General features: G+C 38.1%; 1 protein-coding gene and 1 long non-coding RNA gene across 9 annotated transcripts in view; both read right to left on the bottom strand.

Annotated features, from left to right (window-relative positions):
* The window catches only part of PLA2G4A (phospholipase A2 group IVA), a 189,354-nt gene that overhangs the window by 114,927 nt on the left and 51,573 nt on the right, over positions 1-22,854 (bottom strand). The window lies entirely within an intron of this gene.
* On the bottom strand, positions 209-11,619 carry LOC141278399 (uncharacterized). The gene is made up of 2 exons (XR_012331126.1): positions 10,807-11,619; positions 209-526 (listed from the first exon to the last, which is right to left on the bottom strand). It is a non-coding gene; the product is annotated as an uncharacterized lncRNA (long non-coding RNA).

Below are 22,854 nucleotides of genomic sequence, written 5' to 3' on the forward strand. Positions count from 1 at the left end.
GGAGGCAGAAAAAAATTATAAAAGTGGACTCATAAGGACCAGCAATAGTGGGATATAGGAGCAAAAGTTATACAGCATTCAACAGTTTCTGAAGATATCACTCTATCAACAGAGTAATATATGTCCAGATTTATAACACAGCATCAAGAAGAGGTGAAGTCATGAATAATGAGCATACCTTGTTTAAAAAGGCAGAGAAGCATATAAAATCTTTCAAGGTAATTTTTATTAAAGTCAAAGAGAAATGCCTTCTATTTTCAGAAGGGCTCTGAATTGCCAAAGTTTTATTCTACATACATGAAATTATCAATCATAAAAAAATGAGTGCTTAAAAAAAGGCATATTGCCTTATACTACAACCAAAAATCACATGCACTCCTCCCACCAAAAAAAAAAAAAAAAAAACAGAGAAAGAGAGAGAGAATCCAGAGAATTCCCTGGCGGTCCAGTGATTAGAACTCCATGCTTCCACTGCAGGGGGTACAGGTTCATTCTTGGCTGGGGAACTAAGATCCTGCATGCCGCGCTGTAGCCAAATAAAAAAAGAGAGAGAATCCACTATCATAATTAGAAACTTCAACACCCCTCTATCAGAAATGAACAGATGCAGTAGGCAGAAAATCAGTAAGGACAGAGTTGAACTCAACAGCACCATCAGTCAACTAGATATAATTAACACTTACAGACTACTTCACCCAACAGCAGCAGAATACATATTATTCTTAAGCTAACATGGAACAAAACTTCAATGTCTACTCTCACAATGGAATTAAACTAAAAATCAGTAACAGAATAATAGCTAAAAAAATCACAAAGTACTTGCAGATTAAACAACTACTAAATAACATAAATGTCAAACAAGAAGTCTCAAGAGAAATTTTTAAATATTTGGAACTAAATGAAAATGCAACGACAACTTATCAAAGTTTAGCGGGATGCAGTGAAAGTAGTGCTTAGAGGGAAATTTACAGCACTGAAACATATATGTGTGTGTGTGTGTGTGTGTGTGTGTATACATATATACATACATATATATGAAAGACCTAAAATCAATCATCTAAGTGTCTACTTCAGGAAACTAGAAAAAGAAGGGCAAATTAAATCCCAAGTAAGCAGAAGAAAAATTGTAAGAACTGGAGGAGTGAATAAAATTAAAAATGGCAAATCAATAGAGAAAATCAATGAAATCAAAATTTGAAAAGATCGATAAAATTGATAAACCTTTAGCAAGGCTAAATAAGAAAAAAACAGAGAGAACACAAATTATAAATATCATAATTGAATGAAGGAAGTTCATTACAGATCATATGGACATTAAAAGAATAATAAAGGAACACTATGAACAATTCTAAGCCCGCAATTTCAAAACCTAGATGAAATGGACCAATTCCTTGAAAGACAAAATCTGCCAAAATTCACACAAGTAGAAATAGACAATCTTAATAGGCCTATGTTTATAAAGAAATTGAGTCAAAGTTTAACTTTTCAAAACAGAAAACACCAGGCCCAGATGGATTCACTGGTAAATTCTACCAAACGCTTAAGGAAGAAATTATACCAATGTTCTCCAATCTCTTCCAGAAGATAGAAGTAGAGAGAATAGTTCCTAACTCATTCTATGAAGCCAGGTTTATCCTGATAACAAAACCATACAGAGGCACTGCAAGAAAAGAAAACTTCAGACCAATGTCTCTCATAAAGAAAGATATAAAAATTCTCAACAAACTATTAGCAAATAAAACCCAAAAATGTATAAAAGGAATTGTAACCACAACCACATGGTATTTATCCCAGGTATGGAAGACTGGTTCAGCATTTGAAAAGTAATTATTGTAATCCATCACATTAACAGTCTAAAGAAGAAAAATCACATGATCATATCAATAGACACAAAAAAGTATTTGACAAAATTCAATACCTATTCATGATGAAAACTCTCAGCAACCTAAAAATAGATGGAAATTTTTTCAACTGGATAAGGAACACCTATAAAAATCCTACAGCCAATATCATAGTTAATGGTGTGAAACTAGAAGTTTTCCTGAAAAGATCAAGACAAGGATGCCCCCTCTTACCACTTCTTTCAACATTGTACTGGATGTCCTAGCTAATGCAATAAGACAAGAAAGGGAAATATAAGATGTATGGATAGTGAAGGAAGAAATAAAACTGTCTCTGTTCACAGATGACATGATTGACTATGTAGAAAACCCAAGTGAATTGATTTTTAAAACTCCTGGAATTAGAAGTGATTATAGCAAGGTTGTAGGTTATAAGTTTAATATGCAAAATTCAATCTTTTTCCTATATACCAACAATGAACAGGTGGAATTTGAAATTAAAACACAATACCATTTACATTAGCATTGCCCACACACACAAAAAAAGAAAAACTTAGGTATAAATCTAAAAAAAATGTACAAGGCCTATATAAGGAAAACTACAAAACTCTGATAAAGGAAAGCAATCAAGAGCTAAATAAAAAGAGAAATATTCCATGTTCATGGATAGAAGACTGAATATTGTCAAGATATCAGTTCTCTCCAAATTGATCTATAGATTCAAGGCCATCCCAATCAAAATCTCAGCAAGTTATTTTGTAGATATCAACAAACTGACTCTAAAGTTTATATGGAAAGACAAAAGACTCCAGAATAACCAACATAATGTTGAAGGAGAAGAATACACTTGTAGGACTGATGCTACCTGACATCGAGACTTACTATAATGCTACAGTAATCAAAACAGTATGGCATTGATGAAAGAATAAACAACTAGATCAATGGAACAGAATAGAAAGCCCCAAAATAGACCAACACACATATAGTCAACTGATCTTTTACAAAGGAGCAAAGGCAATACGATGGAAAAAAGATAGCCTTTTCATCAAATGGTGCTGGAAAAACTAGACATCCACATTAAAAAAAAAAAAAAAAAAAGAGAGAGAGAGAGACAAATGATATCTGAGCCTGAAACAGAATAAGCAAATGTTCTTGAAAATCCAATTTAGGGATTAGCTTTCCCCACTAAAGAGAACTTTTCAATAATTATCATATATAATAGTACATACTCCCCAAATCATCTATGCTATTTTTCCATATCCTAGAAATTTAATACCACATGGGTTTTCAAATGCCGAAAAACTCCCTCGTAGGATAAAAATGATTAGCAATTCTCATCTATTATTTAACATTTTTTGAAACTGTTACAAATGTATTCATATGTCAAATGTTTATTAATAACAGGTACAGAAAGATGAAATTTTTATTAGAAGGATTCATTGAGTATGAACCATCTGTTACACATTCTAATAGATGCAAATTCTCATTTTCACAACAACCCTATAAAATAGATGTTATTATATGTACTTATAGATGAGTAAAGTGAGAGGTTAAGTAATTTCCCAGTATCTCACAGACAGTAAAAGTTAAAACTGAATTAGAATCCAGTCTTCCTGTCCCCAATGTCTTTACTCTTTCTATATTCCTTTACTTATAGAGAATAATAATATCAACATCAATACCTAATAGCAAAAAAGGCTATTTCCATTTATTAAAGTTATACAGATATTTACAATCTAGTGCATTATATCTGTAGTTGATCTAAAGTCTCTCTAGAGGAGACCTTCAAGATGGTGGAAGAGTAAGATGTGGAGATCACCTTCCTCCCCACAAATACATCAGAAATATATCTACATGCGGAACAACTCCTACAGAACACCTACTGAACACGGGCAGAAGACCTCAGACTTCCCAAAAGGAAAGAAACTCCCCACATACCTGGGTAGGGCAAAAGAAAAAAGAAAAAAGGGACAAAAGAATAGAGATGGGACCTGCACCAGTGGGAGGAAGCTGTGAAGGAGGAAAAGTTTCCACATACTAGGAAGTCCCTTCACTAGTGGAGATGGGGGGCGGCGGGGGGCGGGGGAAGCTTCAGAGCCATGGAGGACAGCGCAGCAATAGGGGTGCACAGGGCAAAGTGGAGACATTCCCGCACAGAGGATCTGTGCTGACCAGCACTCACCAGTCCGAGAGGCTTGTCTGCTCACCCGCCGGGGCGCGCGGGGGCTGGGAGCTGAGGCTCGGGCTTCGGAGGTCAGATCCCAGGGAGAGGACTGGGGTTGGCTGCATGAACACAGCCTGAAGGGGGCTAGTGTGCAACAGCTAGCAGGGAGGGAGTCTGGGAAAAAGTCTGGAATTGCCTAAAAGGCAAGAGACCATTGTTTCGGGGTGCGCAAGGAGAGGGGAATCAGAGCACTGCCTAAACAAGCTCCAGAGATGGGTGTGAGCTGTGGCTATCAGTGTGGACACGGGAGATAGGCATGAAATGCTAAGGCTGCTGCTACAGCCACCAAGAAGCTTGTGTACAAGCACGGGTCACTATCCACACCTCCCCTCCCAGAAGCCCGTGCAGCCCACCACTGCCAGGGTACCGTGATCCAGCGACCACTTCCCCAGAAGAACACATGGCACACATCAGGCAGTTGCAACGTCATGTTGGCCTCTGCCACTGCAGGCTCACCCCACATTCTGTACCGCTCCTTCCCCCTGGCCTGAGTAAGCCAGAACCCCTGAATCAGCTTCTCCTTTATCCCCGTCCTCTCTGAGTGAAAAACAGATGCCCTCCGGCGACCTATACGCAGAGGTGAGTCCAAATCCAAAGCAGAGGCCAAGGAGCTGTACAAACAAAGAAGAGAAAGGGAAATTCCTCCCAGTAGCCTCCGGAGCAGTGGATTAAATCTTCACAATCAACTTGATATACCTGTATCACTGGAATACCTGAATAGACAATGAATCATCCCAAATGTGAGGCAGTGGACTTTGGGAGCAACTGTAGACTTCAGGTTTGCTTTCTGCATCTAATTTGTTCCTGGTTTTATGTTTATCTTAGTTGAGTATTTAGAGTTTATTATCATTGGTATCTTTGGTTATTAATTTGGTTGCTCTCTTCCTTTTTATATATATAGATATAGATACAGATATTTTTTTCCTTTTTCTCTTTCTGTGAGTGTGTATGCTTCTTTCTGTGATTTACTCTGTATAGCTTTTCTTTTACCATTTGTCCTACGGTTCTGTCTGTCCATTTTTATTTATTTTTTTCTTTCCTTATTTATTACCTTTTAATTTTTCTACTTTTTAATAATTCTTTTATTTTAATAAATTTATTTTATTCTTTCTTTCTTTCTCCCTTTTCTTCTGAGCCGTGTGGCTGACAGGGTATTGGAGTTCTGGCTGGGTTAGAGGCCTGTGCCTCTCAGGTGGGAGAGCTGAGTTAAGGACATTGGACCACCAGAGACCACCTGGCTCCATGTAATATCAAATGACAAAAGTTCTCCCAGAGATCTCCATTTCAACGCTAAGACACAGCTCCACTCAATGACCAGCAAGCTACAGTGCTGGACATCCTAAGCTAAACAACTAGCAAGACAGGAACACAACCCCACCCATTAGAAGAGAGGCTGCTAAAATCATAATAAGCTCACAGACACCGCAAAACACACCACCGGATGGGGTCCTGCTACCAGAAAGACAAGATGCAGCCTTACCCACCAGACCACAGGCACCAATCCCCCCCACCAGGAAGCCTACACAACCCATTGAACCAACCTTAGTCACTGAGGGCAGACACCAAAAACTTGAGAACTATGAACCTGCAGCCTGTGAAAATGAGACCCTAAAAACAGTAAGTTAAGCAAAATGAGAAGACAGAGAAACACACAGCAGATGAAGGAGCAAGGTAAAAACCCATCAGACCAGACAAATGAAGAGGAAATAGGCAGTCTACCTGAAAAAGGATTCAGAGTAATGACAGTAAAGATGATCCAAAATCTTGGAAATAGAATGGAGAAAGCACAAGTAATGTATAACAAGGACCTAGAAGAGCTAAAGAGCAAACAAACAATGATGAACAACAAAATAAATGAAATTAAAAATTCTCTAGAAGGAATCAATAGCAAAATAACTGAGGCAGAAGAATGGATAAGGGACCTGGAAGATAAAATAGTGGAAATAACTATGGCAGAGCAGAATAAAAAAAAAGAATGAAAAGAATTGAAGACAGTCTCAGAGGCCTGACGGACAATATTAAATGCACCAACATTCGAATTATAGGGGTCCCAGAAAAATAAGAGAAAAAGAAAGGGACTGAGAAAATATTTGAAGAGATCAGAGTTGAAAACTTCCCTAATATGGGAAAGGAAATAGTCAATCGAGTACAGGAAACGCAGAGATTCCCACGCAGGATAAATCCAAGGTGAAACATGCCAAGACACGTATTGATCAAACTATCAAAAATAAAGTAAAAAGAAAAAACATTAAAAGCAGGAAAAACAACAAAAAACATACAAGGGAATCCCCAAAGGTTAACAGCTGATCTTTCAGCAGAAACTCTGCAAGCCAGAAGGGAGTGGCACAATATATTTAAAATGATGAAAGGGAAAAACCTACAACCAAGATTACTCTACCCAGCAAGGATCTCCTTCAGATTCGACAGAGAAATTAAAACATTTACAGACAAGCAAAAGCAAAGAGATTTCAGCACCACCAAACCAGCCTTAAAACAAATGCTAAAGGAATTTCTCTAGGCAGGAAACACAAGAGAAGGAAAAGACCTACAATAAAAATGCAAAACAATTAAGAAAATGGTAATAGGAACATACATATCGATAATAACCATAAATGTAAATCGATTAAATGCTCCAACCCAAAGACATAGACTGGCTGAATGTATACAAAAACAAGACCTATATATATGCTGTCTACAAGAGACCCACTTCAGACCTAGGGAAACATACAGACTGAAAGTGATGGGATAGAAAAAGATATTCCATGCAAATGGAAATTAAAAGAAAGCTGGAGTAGCAATTCTCATATCTGACAAAATAGACTTTAAAACAAAGACTATTACAAGAGAAAAAGAAGGACACTACATAATGATCAAGGGATCAATCCAAGAAGAAGATATAACAATTGTAAATATTTATGCACCCAACATAGGAGCACCTCAATACATAAGGCAAATGCTAACAGCCATAAAAGGGGAAATCGACAGTAACACAATCATAGTAGGGAACTTTAACACCCCACTTTCACCGATGGACAGATCATCCAAAATGAAAATAAATAAGGAAACACAAGCTTTACATGATACATTAAACAAGATGGACTTAATTAATATTTACAGGACATTCCATACAAAAACAGCAGATTACACTTTCTTCTTAAGTGCTCATGGAACATTCTCCAGGATAGATCATATTTTGAGTCACAAATCAAGCCTTAGCAAATTTAAGAAAATTGAAATTGTATCAAGTATCTTTTCTGACCACCACACTACAAGACTAGATATCAATTACAGGAAAAATATGTAAAAAATACAAACACATGGAGGCTAAACAATACACTACTAAATAACGAAGTGATTACTGAAGAAATCAAAGAGGAAATCAAAAAACACCTAGAAATAAATGACAATGAAAACACACGACCCAAAACCTATGGGATGCAGCAAAAGCAGTTCTAAGAGGGAAGTTTATAGCAATACAATCCTACCTTAAGAAACAAAAAACATCTCAAATAAAGAATATAACCTTACACCTAAAACAATTAGAGAAAGAAGAACAAAAACAACCCAAAATTAACAGAAGGAAAGAAATCATAAAAATCACATCAGAAATAAATGAAAAAGAAATGAAGGAAACAATAGCAAAGATCAATAAAATCAAAAGCTGGTTCTTTGAGAAGATAAACAGAATTGATAGACCATTAACTAGACTCATCAAGAAAAAAAGGGAGAAGACTCAAATGAATAGAATTAGAAATGAAAGAGGAGAAGTAACAACTGACACTGCAGAAATACAAAGGATCATGAGAGATTACTACAAGCAACTCTATGCCAATAAAATGGACAACCTGGAAGAAATGGACAAGTTCTTAGAAATGCACAACCTTCCGAGACTGAACCAGGAGGAAACAGAAAATATAAACAGACCAATCACAAGCACTGAAATTGAGACTGTGATTAAAAATCTTCCAACAAACAAAAGCCCAGGACCAGATGGCTCCAGAGGCAAATTTTATCAAACATTTAGAGAAGAGCTAACACCTATCATTCTCAAACTCTTCTAAAATATAGCAGAGGGAGGAACACTCCCAAACTCATTCTACTAGGCCACCGTCACCCTGACACCAAAACCAGACAAAGATGTCACAAAGAAAGAAAAATACAGGCCAATATCACTGATGAACATAGATGCAAAAATCCTCAACAAAATACTGGCAAACAGAATCCAACAGCACATTAAAAGGATCATATACCATGACCAAGTGGGGTTTATCCCAGGAATGCAAGGATTCTTTAATATACACAAATCAATCAATGTGATAAACCATATTAACAATTTGAAGGAGAAAAACCATATGATCATCTCAATAGATGCAGAGAAAGCTTTCGACAGAATTCAACACGCATTTATGACAAAAACTCTCTAGAAAGTAGACATAGAGGGAACTTACCTCAACATAATAAAGGCCGTATATGACAAAACCACAGCCAACGTCATTCTCAATGGAGAAAAACTGAAACCATTTCCTCTAAGATGAGCAACAAACCAAAGTTGTCCAATCTCACCACTATTGTTTAACATACTTTTAGAATTTTTAGCCACAGCAATCAGAGAAGAGAAAAATATAAAAGGAATCCAAATCAGAAAAGACAAAATAACGCTGTCACTGTTTGCAGATGACTTGATACTATACACAGAGAATCATAAAGATGCTACCAGAAAACTACTAGAGGTAATCAATGAATTTGGTAAAGTAGCAGGATACAAAATTAATGCACAGAAATCTCTTGCATTCCTAGACACTAATGACACTAATCATGAAAAATCTGAAAGACAAATTAAGGGAACATTCCCATTTACCACTGCAACAACGAATAAACTACCTAGGAATAAACCAATCTAAAGAGACAAAAGACCTGTATACAGAAAACTATAAGACACTGATGAAAGAAATTAAAGATGATACAAACAGACGGAGAGGTATACCATGTTCTTGGATTGGAAGAATCGACATGGTGAAAATGACTATACTACCCAAGGCAATCTACAGATTCAATGCAATCCCTATCAAACTACCACTGGCATTTTTCACAGAACTAGAACAAAAAATTTCACTATTTGTATGGAAACACAAAAGACCCCAAATAGCCAAGGAATAAAAAATGGTTCAGAAGTTTTTAAAAAGAACCAAATCAAAATTCAAGAACTGAGAAGTAAACTTCGTGACCTTCTAAGGATTTCTAATCTGTGCTCTGTGGTGAAGAAGCAGAAATATGGACCTTACTTTAAATGTATGTACTTCTGCCTCAGGTTAGAGGCTTGTGGCAAGGAATGGCTGGAATAGGGAAAAGGCTAGAAGCTTATTCCTAACTGCCCTCTTCCTTACTTATCTAGAATTTGATAGTGCTCACAAAAAATATGCTATTTGCTGTTCATTGCAGCTCTATTTACAATAGCCAGGACATGGAAGCAACCTAAGTGTCCATCGACAGATGAATGGATAAAGAAGATGTGGCACATATATACAATGGAATATTACTCTGCCATAAAAAGAAACGAAATTGAGTTATTTGTACTGAGGTGGATGGACCTAGAGTCTGTCATACAGAGTGAAGTAAGTCAGAAAGAGAAAAACAAATACCGTATGCTAACACATATATATGGAATCTAAGAAAAAAAAAAGGTCATGAAGAACCTAGGGGTAAGACGGGAATAAAGACACAGACCTACAAGAGAATGGACTTGAGGATATGGGGAGGGAGATGGGTAAGCTGGGACAAAGTGAGAGAGTGGCATGGACATATATACACTACCAAATGTAAAATAGATAGCCAGTGGGAAGCAGCCACATAGCACAGGGAGATCAGCTCGGTGCTTTGTGACCACCTAGAGGGGTGGGATAGGGAGGATGGGAGGGAGGGAGACACAAGAGGGAAGAGATATGGGATCATATGTATATGTATAACTGATTCACTTTGTTATAAAGCAGAAACTAACACACCATTGTAAAGCAATTATAGTCCAATAAAGATGTTAAAAAAATGCTATTTGCCATAAAACTCATTATTCCTTTGTGCAGTGATTTTGTAATAGTTTTGTCACCTTTATATTTCTGATTTCCCAGCAGCACTATCTCACATTCTGATGCCCCCTAGAAATACCCTACCTTATTAAGATTCTAAAGAAGCTTGGAGATACACCAGAAATACATCTACACGTGGAACAACTCCTACAGAACACCTACTGAACGCTGGCAGAAGACCTCAGACCTCCCAAAAGGCAAGAAACTCCCCACATACCTGGGTAGGGCAAAAGAAAAAAGAATAAACAGAGACAAAAGAATAGGGACTGGACCTGCACCAGTGGGAGGGAGCTGTGAAGGAGGAAAGGTTTCCACACACTAGGAAGCCCCTTCACGGGCGGAGACTGCTGGTGGCGGAGGGGGGAAGCTTCGAGGCCGCGGAGCAGAGCGCAGCAACAGGGGTGCAGAGGGCAAAGCGGGTAGATTCACACACAGAGGATCGGTGCCGACCGGCACTCACCAGCCCGAGATGCTTGTCTGCTCACCCACAGGGGCAGGCGGGGGCTAGGAGCTGAGGCTCAGGCTTCATTCGGAGCGCAGGGAGAAGACCGGGGTTGGCGGCGTGAACACAGCCTGCAGGGGGTTAGTGCACCACGACTAGCCGGGAGGGAGTCCGGTATAAAGTCTGGACCTGCCGAAGAGGCAAGAGACTTCTTCTTACCTCTTTGCTTCCTGGTGCGCGAGGGGAGGGTCGAGCGCTGCTTAAAGGAGCTCCAGAGACGGGTGCCAGCCGCGGCTAAAAGCATGAACCCCAGAGACGGGCATGAGACGCTAAGGCTGCTGCTGCCGCCACCAAGAAGCCCATGTGCGAGCACAGGTCACTATCCACACCCCCCTTCCGGGGAGCCTGTGCAGCCCGCCACTGCCAGGGTCCCGGGATCCAGGGACAACTTCCCCGGGAGAACGCACGGCGCGCCTCAGGCTGGTGCAACGTCACGCCGGGCTCTACCGCCGCAGGCCCGCCCCGCACTCTGTGCCCCTGCCTACCCCGGACTGAGAGAGCCAGAGCTCCCGAATCAGCGGCTCCTTTAACCCCGTCCTGTTTGAGCGAAGAACAGACGCCCTCCTGTGACATACACGCAGAGGCAGGGCCAAGTCCAAAGCTGAGCCCCTGTGGGCTGTGAGAACAAAGAAGAGAAAGGGAAATCTCTCCCAGCAGCCTCAAAAGCAGCGGATTAAAGCTCCACAATCAACTTGATGTACCCTGCATCTGTGGAATACATGAATACACAACGAATCATCCCAAATTGAGGAGGTGGACTTCGGGAGCAAGATTTATGATTTTTTCCCCTTTTCCTCTTTTTGTGAGTGTGTTATCTGTATGCTTCTGTGTGAGATTCTGTCGGTATAGCTTTGCTTCCACCATTTGTCCTAGGGTTCTGTCCGACCATTTTGTTTTGAATTTTTTTTCTTAATAATTATTTTTTATTTTAATAACTTTATTTTATTTTACTTTATCTTCTTTCTTTCCTTCCTTCCCTCCTTCCTTTCTTCCTCCCTCCTTCCCTCCTTTCTTTCTTTCTACTTCTACTAATTCGTTCTTTCTACTTTTTCTCCATTTTATTCTGAGCCATGTGGATGAAAGGCTCTTCGTGCTGCAGCCAGGAGTCAGTGCTGTTCCTCTGAAGTGGGAGAGCCAACTTCAGGACACTGGTCGACAAGAGACCTCCCAGCTCCACATAATATCAAATGGTGAAAATCTCCCAGAGATCTCCATCTCAACACCAGCACCCAGCTCCACTCAACGACCAGCAAGTTATAGTGCTGGACATCCTATGCCAAACAACTAGCAAGACAGGAACACAACCCCACACATTATCAGAGAGGCTGCCTAAAATCATAATAAGTCCACAGACACCCCAAAACACACCACCAGACGTGGACCTGCCCACCAGAAAGACAAGATGCAGCCTCATCCACCAGAACAGAGGCACTAGTCCCCTCCACCAGGAAGCCTACACAACCCACTGAACCAAGCTTAGCCACTGGGGACAGACACAAAAAACAACGGGAACTACGAACCTGCAGCCTGCAAAAAGGAGACCCCAAACACAGTAAGATAAGCAAAATGAGAAGACAGAAAAACACACAGCAGATGAAGGAGCAAGATAAAAACCCACCAAACAAATGAAGAGGAAATAGGCAGTCTACCTGAAAAAGAATTCAGAATAATGATCGTAAAGATGATCCAAAATCTTGGAAATAGAATAGACAAAATGCAAGAAACATTTAACAAGGACCTAGAAGAACTAAAGATGAAACAAGCAATGATGAACAACACAATAAATAAAATTAAAAATACTCTAGATGGGATCAACAGCAGAATAACTGAGGCAGAAGAACGGATAAGTGACCTGGAAGATAAAATAGTGGAAATAACTACTGCAGAGCAGAATAAAGAAAACAGAATGAAAAGAACTGAGGACAGTCCCAGGCATTAAACGCACCAACATTCGAATTATAGGGGTTCCAGAAGAAGAAGAGAAAAAGAAAGGGACTGAGAAAATATTTGAAGAGATTATAGTTGAAAACTTCCCTAATATGGGAAAGGAAATAGTTAATCAAGTCCAGGAAGCGCAGAGAGTCCCATACAGGATAAATCAAAGAGAAATACGCCAAGACACATATTAATCAAACTGTCAAAAATTAAATACAAAGAAAACATATTAAAAGCAGCAAGGGAAAAAAAACAAATAACACACAAGGGAATCCCCATAAGGTTAACGGATGACCTTTCAGCAGAAACTCTGCAAGCCAGAAGGGAGTGGCAGGACATATTTAAAGTGATGAAGGAGAAAAACCTGCAACCAAGATTATTCTACCCAGCAAGGATCTCATTCAGATTTGATGGAGAAATTAAAACCTTTACAGACAAGCAAAAGCTGAGAGAGTTCAGCACCACCAAACCAGCCTTAAAACAAATGCTAAAGGAACTTTTCTAGGCAAGAAACACAAGAGAAGGAAAAGGCCTACAATAACGAACTCAAAAAAATTAAGAAAATGGAAACAGGAACATACATATCGATAATTACCTTAAATGTAAATGGACTAAATGCTCCCGCCAAAAGACACAGATTGGCTGAATGGATAAAAAACAAGACCCATATATTTGCTGTCTACAAGAGACCCACTTCAGACCTAGAGAAACATACAGACTGAAAGTAAGGGGATGGAAAAAGATATTTCATGCAAATGGAAACCAAAAGAAAGCTGGAGTAGCAATTCTCGTATCAGACAAAACAGACTTTAAAATAAGGACTATTATAAGAGAAAAAGAAGGACACTACATAATGATCAAGGGATTGATCCAAGAAGAAGCTATAGCAATTGTAAATATTTATGCATCGAACATAGGAGCACCGCAATACATAAGGCAAATACTAACAGCCATAAAACAGGAAATCGACAGTAACACATTCATAGTAAGGGACTTTGATGCCCCACCTTCACCAATGGACAGATCATCCAAAATGAAAATAAATAAGGAAACACAAGCTTTACATGATACATTAAACAAGATGGACTTAATTGATATTTATAGGACATTCCATCCAAAAACAACAGAACACACATTTTTCTCAATTGCTCATGGAACATTCTCCAGGATAGATCATATCTAGGGTCACAGGTCAAGCCTTGGTAAATTTAAGAAAATTGAAATTGTATAAGTATCTTTTCTGACCACAACGCTATGAGATTAGATATCAATTACAGGAAAAGATCTGTAAAAAATACAAACACATGGAGGCTAAACAATACACTACTTAATAACGAAGTGATTACTGAAAAAATCAAAGAGGAAATGTAAAATACCCAAAAACAAATGATAACACAGACATGACGACCCAAAACCTATGGGATGCAGCAAAAGCAGTTCTAAGAGGGAAGTTTATAGCAATACAATCCTACCTTAAGAAACAGGAAACATCTCGAATAAACAACCTAACCTTGCACCTAAAACAATTAGAGAAAGAAGAACAAAAACAACCCAAAATTAACAGAAGGAAAGAAATCATAAAAATCAGATCAGAAATAAATGAAAAAGAAATGAAGGAAACGATAGCAAAAATCAATAAAACTAAAAGCTGGTTCTTTGAGAAGATAAACAAAATTGATAAACCATTAGCCAGACTCATCAAGGGAAAAAAAGGAGAAGATTCAAATCAATAGAATTAGAAATGAAAAAGGAGAAGTAACAACTGACACTGCAGAAATACAAAAGGTCATGAGAGATTACTACAAGCAACTCTATTCCAATAAAATGGACAACCTGGAAGAAATGGACAAATTCTTAGAAATGCACAACCTGCCAAGACTGAATCAGGAAGAAATAGAAAATATGAACAGACAAATCACAAGCACTGAAATTGAAACTGTGATTAAAAATCTTCCAACAAACAAAAGCCCAGGACCAGATGGCTTCACAAGTGAATTCTATCAAACATTTAGAGAAGAGCTAACACCTATCCTTCTCAAACTCTTCCAAAATAGCAGAGGGAGGAACACTCCCAAACTCACTCTATGAGGCCACCATCACCTTGATACCAAAACCAGCCAAGGATGTCACAAAGAAAGAAAACTACAGGCCAATATCACTGATGAACATAGATGCAAAAATCCTCAACAAAATACTAGCAAACAGAATCCAACAGCACATTAAAAGGATCATACCCCATGATCAAGTGGGGTTTATTCCAGGAATGCAAGGATTCTTCAATATATGCAAATCAATCAATGTGATACACTGTATTAACAAACTGAAGGAGAAAAACCATATGATCAACTCAATAGATGCAGAGAAAGCTTTCAACAAAATTCAACACCCATTTATGATAAAAACCCTGCAGAAAGTAGGCATAGAGGGTACTTTCCTCAACATAATAAAGTCCATATATAACAATCCCACAGCCAACATCATCCTCAATGATGAAAAACTGAAAGCATTTCCACTAAGATCAGGAACAAGACAAGGCTGCCCACTCTCACCACTCTTATTCAACATAGTTTTGGAAGTTTTAGCCACAGCAATCAGAGAAGAAAAGGAAATAAAAGGAATCCAAATTGGAAAAGAAGAAGTAAAGCTGTCACTGTTTGCAGATGACATGATACTATACATAGAGAATCCTAAAGATGCTACCAGAAAACTACTAGAGTTAATCAATGAATTTGGTAAAGTAGCAGGATACAAAATTAATGCATTCCTATACACTAATGATGAAAAATCTGAAAGTGAAATCAAGAAAACACTCCCATTTACCATGGCAACAAAAAGAATAAAATATCTAGGAATAAACCTACCTAAGGAGACAAAAGACCTGTATGCAGAAAATTATAAGACACTGATGAAAGAAATTAAAGATGATACAAATAGATGGAGACATATACCATGTTCTTGGATTGGAAGAATCAACATTGTGAAAATGACTATACTACCCAAAGCAATCTATAGATTCAATGCAATCCCTATCAAACTACCAATGGCATTTTTCACAGAACTAGAACAAAAAATTTCACTATTTGTATGGAAACACAAAAGACCCCGAATAGCCAAAGCAATCTTGAGAACAAAAAAAGGAACTGGAGGAATCAGGCTCCCTGACTTCAGACTATACTACAAAGCTACAGTTATCAAGACGGTATGGTACTGGCACAAAAACAGAAAGATAGATCAATGGAACAGGATAGAAAGCCCAGAGATAAACCCATGCACATATGGACACCTTATCTTTGATAAAGGTGGCAGGAATGTACAGTGGAGAAAGGACAGCCTCTTCAATAAGTGGTGCTGGGAAAACTGGACAGGTACATGTAAAAGTATGAGATTAGATCACTCCCTAACACCATACACAAAAATAAGCTCAAAATGGATTAAAGACCTAAATATAAGGCCAGAAACTATCAAACTCTTAGAGGAAAACATAGGCAGAACACTCTATGACATAAATCACAGCAAGATTCTTTCTGACCCACCTCCTAGAGTAATGGAAATAAAAACAAAAATAAACAAATGGGACCTAATGAAACTTCAAAGCTTTTGCACAGCAAAGGAAACCACAAACAAGACCAAAAGACAACCCTCAGAATGGGAGAAAATATTTGCAAATGAAGCAACCGACAAAGGATTAATCTCCAAAATTTACAAGCAGCTCATGCAGCTCAATAACAATAAAACAAACAACCCAATCCAAAAATGGGCAGAAGACCTAAATAGACATTTCTCCAAAGAAGATATACAGACTGCCAACAAACACATGAAAGAATGCTCAACATCATTAATCATTAGAGAAATGCAAATCAAAACTACAATGAGATATCATCTCACACCAGTCAGAATGGCCATCATCAAAAAATCTAGAAACAATAAATGCTGGAGAGGGTGTGGAGAAAAGGGAACCCTCTTGCACTGCTGGTGGGAATGTGAATTGGTTCAGCCACTATGGAGAACAGTATGGAGGTTCCTTAAAAAACTACAAATAGAACTACCATATGACCCAGCAATCCCACTACTGGGCATGTACCCTGAGAAAACCGAAATTCAAAAAGAGTCATGTACCAAAATGTTCATTGCAGCTCTATTTACAATAGCCCGGAGATGGAAACAACCTAAGTGCCCATCATCGGATGAATGGATAAAGAAGATGTGGCACATATATACAATGGAATATTACTCAGCCATAAAAAGAAACGAAATTGAGCTATTTGTAATGAGGTGGATAGACCTAGAGTCTGTCATACACAGTGAAGTAAGTCAGAAAGAAAAAGACAAATACCGTATGCTAACACATATATATGGAATTTAAGAAAAAAAAATGTCATGAAGAACCTAGGGGTAAGGCAGGAATAAAGACGCAGACCTCCTAGAGAACGGACTTGAGGTTATGGGGAGGGGGAAGGGTGAGCTGTGACGGGGCGAGAGAGAGTCATGGACATATACACACTAACAAACGTAGTAAGATAGATGGCTAGTGGGAAGCAGCCACATGGCACAGGGATATTGGCTCGGTGCTTTGTGACAGCCTGGAGGGGTGGGATAGGGAGGGTGGGAGGGAGGGAGACGCAAGAGGGAAGAGATATGGGAACATATGTATATGTATAACTGATTCACTTTGTTATAAAGCAGAAACTAACACACCACTGTAAAGCAATTATACCCCAATAAAGATGTTAAAAAAAAAAAAAAAGAAAACACTCCCATTTACCATTGCAACAAAAAGAATAAAATATCTAGGAATAAACCTACCTAAGGAGACAAAAGACCTGTATGCAGAAAATTATAAGACACTGATGAAAGAAATTAAAGATGATACAGATAGATGGAGAGATATACCATGTTCCTGGATTGGAAGAATCAACATTGTGAAAATGACTATACTACCCAAAGCAATCTACAGATTCAATGCAATCCCTATCAAACTACCAATGGCATTTTTCACAGAACTAGAACAAAAAATTTCACTATTTGTATGGAAACACAAAAGACCCCGAATAGCCAAAGCAATCTTGAGAACGAAAAACGGAGCTGGAGGTATCAGGCTCCCTGACTTCAGACTATACTACAAAGCTACAGTCATCAAGACAGTATGCTACTGGAACGAAAACAGAAAGATAGATCAATGGAACAGGAGAGAAAGCCCAGAGATAAACCCACGCACATATGGTCACCTTATCTTTGATAAAGGAGGCAGGAATGTACAGTGGAGAAAGGACAGCCTCTTCAATAAGTGGTGCTGGGAAAACTGGACAGCTACATGTAAAAGTATGAAATTAGATCACTCCCTAACACCATACACAAAAATAAACTCAAAATGGATTAAAGACCGAAATGTAAGGCCAGAAACTATCAAACTCTTAGAGGAAAACATAGGCAGAACACTCTATGACATAAATCACAGCAAGATCCTTTTTGACCCACTTCCTAGAGAAATGGAAATAAAAGCAAAAATAAACAAATGGGACCTAATGAAACTTCAAAGCTTTTGCACAGCAAAGGAAACCATAAACAAGACGAAAAGACAACCCTCAGAATGGGAGAAAATATTTGCAAATGAAGCAACTGACAAAGGATTAATCTCCAAAATTTATAAGCAGCTCATGCAGCTCAATAACAATAAAACAAACAACCCAATCCAAAAATGGGCAGAAGATCTAAATAGACATTTCTCCAAACAAGATATACAGACTGCCAACAAACACATGAAAGAATGCTCAACATCATTAATCATTAGAGAAATGCAAATCAAAACTGCAATGAGATATCATCTCACACCAGTCAGAATGGCCATGATCAAAAAATCTAGAAACAATAAATGCTGGAGAGGGTGTGGAGAAAAGGGAACCCTCTTGCACTGCTGGTGGGAATGTGAATTGGTACAGCCACTATGGAGAACAGTATGGAGGTTCCTTAAAAAAACTACAAATAAAACTACCATATGACCTGCAATCCCACTACTGGGCATATACCCTGAGAAAACCATAATTCAAAAAGAGTCATGTACCAAAATGTTCATTGCAGCTCTATTTACAATAGCCAGGAGCTGGAAACAACCTAAATGTCCATCATCGGATGAATGGATAAAGAAGAAGTGGCACATGTATAAAATGGAATATTACTCTGCCATAAAAAGAAACAAAATTGAGCTATTTGTAATGATATGGATAGACCTAGAGTCTATCATACAGAGTGAAGTAAGTCAGAAAGAGAAAGACAAATACCATATGCTAACACATATATATGGAATTTAAGAAAAAAAATGTCATGAAGAACCTGGGGTTAAGACAGGAATAAAGATACAGACCTACTAGAGAATGGACTTGAGAATATGGGGAGCGGGAGGGGTAAGCTGTGACAAAGTGAGAGAGTGGCATGGACATATATACACTACCAAACGTAAAATAGATAGCTAGTGGGAAGCAGCCGCATAGCACAGGGAGATCAGCTCGGTGCTTTGTGACCGCCTGGAGGGGTGGGATAGGGAAGGTGGGAGGGAGGGAGATGCAAGAGGGAAGAGACATGGGAACATATGTATATGTATAACTGATTCACTTTGTTATAAAGCAGAAACTAACACACTATTGTAAAGCAATTATACTCCAATAAAGATGTAAAAAAAAATGCTTGTGTACATAATGATTTATTATTTATAAAAGCCCCGTGGAACAGACACAGCAGGTACTACTCATACTTCATATGAAGCAGCTAAAAGTCAGTTTAAGTGCTCAAGAGCACGTAACTAAAGTCTGGAACTACCACTAAAACACTAGTTCTTTGATTACCTACACCAGTGTTTTTTCCCCCCCACCCTGTGACCATAATCATCTAGAATAATAGCTTTCTACTTTTTTGGTAACATTTCCAGTCATCCTACAATGACCTTTTTCAAATATCCCTGTAGTTTAGCAGGCAGTCATGCTCGCATACCCAGGTGGTTGACCTCAGTGTGGACACGAACTCAGTTTTCCGTGGATGTGGGACAGTGGCCCTCCATTGCTAATTGGTGGTGGGAAGAGCTCTAGATTTTTTTTCACTCCAGGGAAGTGACTCATCTTTTCAGAGTAAAAAGATGGAAATTTTTATAAGTATTTTATATTTGATCTATCTTTGCAAGATTGATATCTTCCTGGTCCAAAAGAACTTCAGTAGATTCTGGAGACACAAATACACAAATACCCTTCAGGATGGAAAGTACCTCAGAACAACTCTAGACATATGGGAACTGCATTGTGCCCTACATATATTACTCCATTTTCTCCTACGTTCTTAAAAGCTGGCACCATTGGAAACAAGAGAACTCGCTGCATCAGCCCACACGATTCTCCAACATGCATTACAGGTGTGGTGAGGGTGAGTCCAATCTTCACCGCCTTGAGGCAGCCAAAACTGTGTCGATCTGTCTGGCACCCTTCATTACTAGTAAGTTGGCTTAGTTTTCCCCATTTTTCCTTTTTAATAAAAGTATTCTCAGTTATATAGTTTGAAAAGTATCCTTCTGTGATAACTAGGGCAGGAAATTTTGTCACTAAAAAAATTTACACACACACATGCACAGTTTTTTTTCACACACACAGCAAAAACAAGCATGAATGAAAGTATAAAGCTCTTAGGACCCTCTCATTGAAAAGGGCTATACACTGGAACGGTAAATGATTGTCCAATTCTGATGCTGGAGAAGGTCAAGAAAAATGTGTTACAGATATGTGGTTTTAGCATGCTTCATCATATTAAGATGCCACACAGGTAATTATTATGGCCTAAATATTTGTCTATAGTTAACCAAATTTGCAAGAAAAGGTGACAGAAATGAGTCTTAAAACATCCAGATGCAATTTGGTTTTAAACATGCTCTGTCGTGTTAAAAAAAGAAACTAAATGGCCTGTTAATATGGCCATCTGACATGAGACATGTGAGGCCTGCATAGCAGTTAGTAATAAGGCCTGGTCATATTAGGCAGAAAAGTGAAGGTCATTTGAAATAATAATTTCTTTGAAATGTGTTATGCTCCAGCCATACCGAAATTCTTTCATTTCCTTACAACATGTACTTTCTCACCTCCAGACTACTTCACATACGCTTTTCCCAATCCAGAAAAGTCATTTTCTCTCTCTTCACCTAACTTCTACTATACCTTCAGGTCTGTGCTTCCATGTCACTTCCTTTAGGAATTCCAGAAGGATTCCTGTTATTAGTTATTCATGTTGTATATTCCCAGAGTAATCTTCATTGTTCCTATCAGAGCCCTTAAAGTTATTATAAATTATTTTTCTGCTAGACATAAGCTCAGTTCAAGGATTATTTTGATTTCCCAGTGCCTACTGACAGGGAGTAGTACACAATGGGCATTCAATAAATGGTGATAAGTGCTCAGAAAAAAATATTAAAATAGATTTGAAGATAAACTGAATTGAAAGTATAAATGTTACGATTTAGAATTATTATTGGTCTTTATCTCAAGCTCAGGGCTATACACCTTAACCTTATCTTCCTTCTCAGTTTCAAGTGCCAGATTTTCATATTAAGGTTTAAGAATGAACTCTCTGATTGAATTCTCTGAATTATAGAAATTATCCATCTCTCTTGAGGTGGTAGGGTAAGAAAAAACTAATCTGCACCTACCCTCAATGTTAAAATTCATCTACAGAACACCATAACGGTGGAAGGAAAACTGGAATTATTCACTGATAACAGGAATGTGTAAGTTGAAAATCTAAAAAAACTTCAAACTATTAGAATTAATAAAGAAATTCTGTAAGTTCACTGGATCTATAAAAAACACTTGTATTTCCATGTAAATACAACATTAGCTTTTTAGTTTCTAGTGAAACATTAGTTTAACATTAGTTTCATGATTGTAAATAGATTGGAAGATTCAATATTACTATCATGTCATCTCTCCCCTAATCCATCTACAGAATAATTTCAGTATTAATAAAAATCCCAGCATTTCTGTGTGTGTGTGTATGTGTGTGTGTGTGTGTATATTGACAAATTGATTTCAAAACCTATATGGAAGTGCAGAGGCCTAAGAAAAGCCAAGACAATCTTGAAGAAGAAAAAGTTGGAGGATTCACACTACCATATATAAAGACACATTTCAAAGCTATAGACATTAAGAAAGATTGGTACTGGGGCAAAGACTAATAGACCAATAGAAAAGAAAAGAAACCAAGCCACACATATATGGTTGCCTGATATTTAGCAAAGGTACCATTGCCATTCGGTGAGGACATGAGGGTTATCAGTAGACTAGATAAATAGTTTGTGGTACACTGTATCAGATAATGAGATACTACAAGGCAATGTAGAAGTGTGGAATTCTGCTACTCACAATAACATGAATGAATCTCGCAGACAAAATGTTGAATGCAGGCATCTACATGAGGGTCAAGAACAGGAAACCTGATCTTTGGTAATAGAAGACAAATATTGGTTAGTTTTGTGGAGTTTATTGACTGGAAGGGACATGAACAACTCTTCTAGGGTACTTATAATGTGTATTTTTATCTGTATGATGGTTTCATGGTTTCATGTAAAAATCCATCAGGCTGAACAATTAAAATGTATGCACTTTATATATGCTATGTCTCAGTTTAAAAAAGGAGTCAAACATTAAGAGAAGCTTGCAAAAAAAAAAAAAAACTTTTAAGGAGTTTTACGAAGAGGAGAATGACCAACAGAGATGGGGATGGGGGAGGGGACCTGAAGAATCCATTTGATTCAGCACCAAAGAGGCCCTTGATGAGACCTTTCCATAAAGTGGAAAACCTGCGTCCAGTTTTCAATGATTCAAGCTGTGAATGGAAGAAAGAACTACAAAAAGTTATGGTACATTAATCCTTGCTATCCAAGCAGGGAAAGAAAGAGGATGGCAGCTCGAAAGGGTTGTAGGGTAAGAGAAGAGTGTTTCATTCTGAATAAAAATGAGGCTTTGTATTGTTCCTTAACATCCATAAAAACTATTTCTAGTCCATATAAATCTAACTGGATCTCAAGTGTTAAATTCAGCAAAGAAATTTTTCTCCTCTGCTTTTTTGATCAGAAGAAAAAGTGTACACTTCCAACGGAGTTTGGAAAATTACATACCAAAATTTGAATTATTCAACTTTTTATTAAAAATTGCCCACCTATAAAAGAGTTTGCTTAAATACATCTAAGTATGGGAGAGTTTACAAAATTAATTACTCTGAAAATGCACACCAAAATATAGCCCTTAA

Source organism: Tursiops truncatus, chromosome 1 (genome assembly GCF_011762595.2).
Source record: "Tursiops truncatus isolate mTurTru1 chromosome 1, mTurTru1.mat.Y, whole genome shotgun sequence".
Classification (NCBI taxonomy): domain Eukaryota; kingdom Metazoa; phylum Chordata; class Mammalia; order Artiodactyla; family Delphinidae; genus Tursiops; species Tursiops truncatus.